The sequence below is a fragment of the Thalassophryne amazonica genome, chromosome 18 (assembly GCF_902500255.1).
Source record: "Thalassophryne amazonica chromosome 18, fThaAma1.1, whole genome shotgun sequence".
Lineage (NCBI taxonomy): Eukaryota > Metazoa > Chordata > Actinopteri > Batrachoidiformes > Batrachoididae > Thalassophryne > Thalassophryne amazonica.
The window spans coordinates 9,496,590-9,496,877 of NC_047120.1; positions in this window are offsets into that span (position 1 = coordinate 9,496,590).

Below are 288 nucleotides of genomic sequence, written 5' to 3' on the forward strand. Positions count from 1 at the left end.
TTGCAATAGAATGATAACCACAGCAATAGGTCCAGGACCAGGAGGGGGACCAGCTTCATATCCCACTCCTGGGGCAAAACGACGACGAGGAGGAAGAAGGGCTCTCATGACCTGTACCCAGACCAATGGAAGTATGATGACCCAGACACCGATGATGATGACATAACCTCTGGGGTGTAAGCCTGTAGAACATACCATGATGAACCTCTTAGTGAAATCTCAAAAGAAGTGCTAAGCTAGGTGATGCCTACTATATGTTTAACAAGCGATAACAGGAGGGAAATGTTA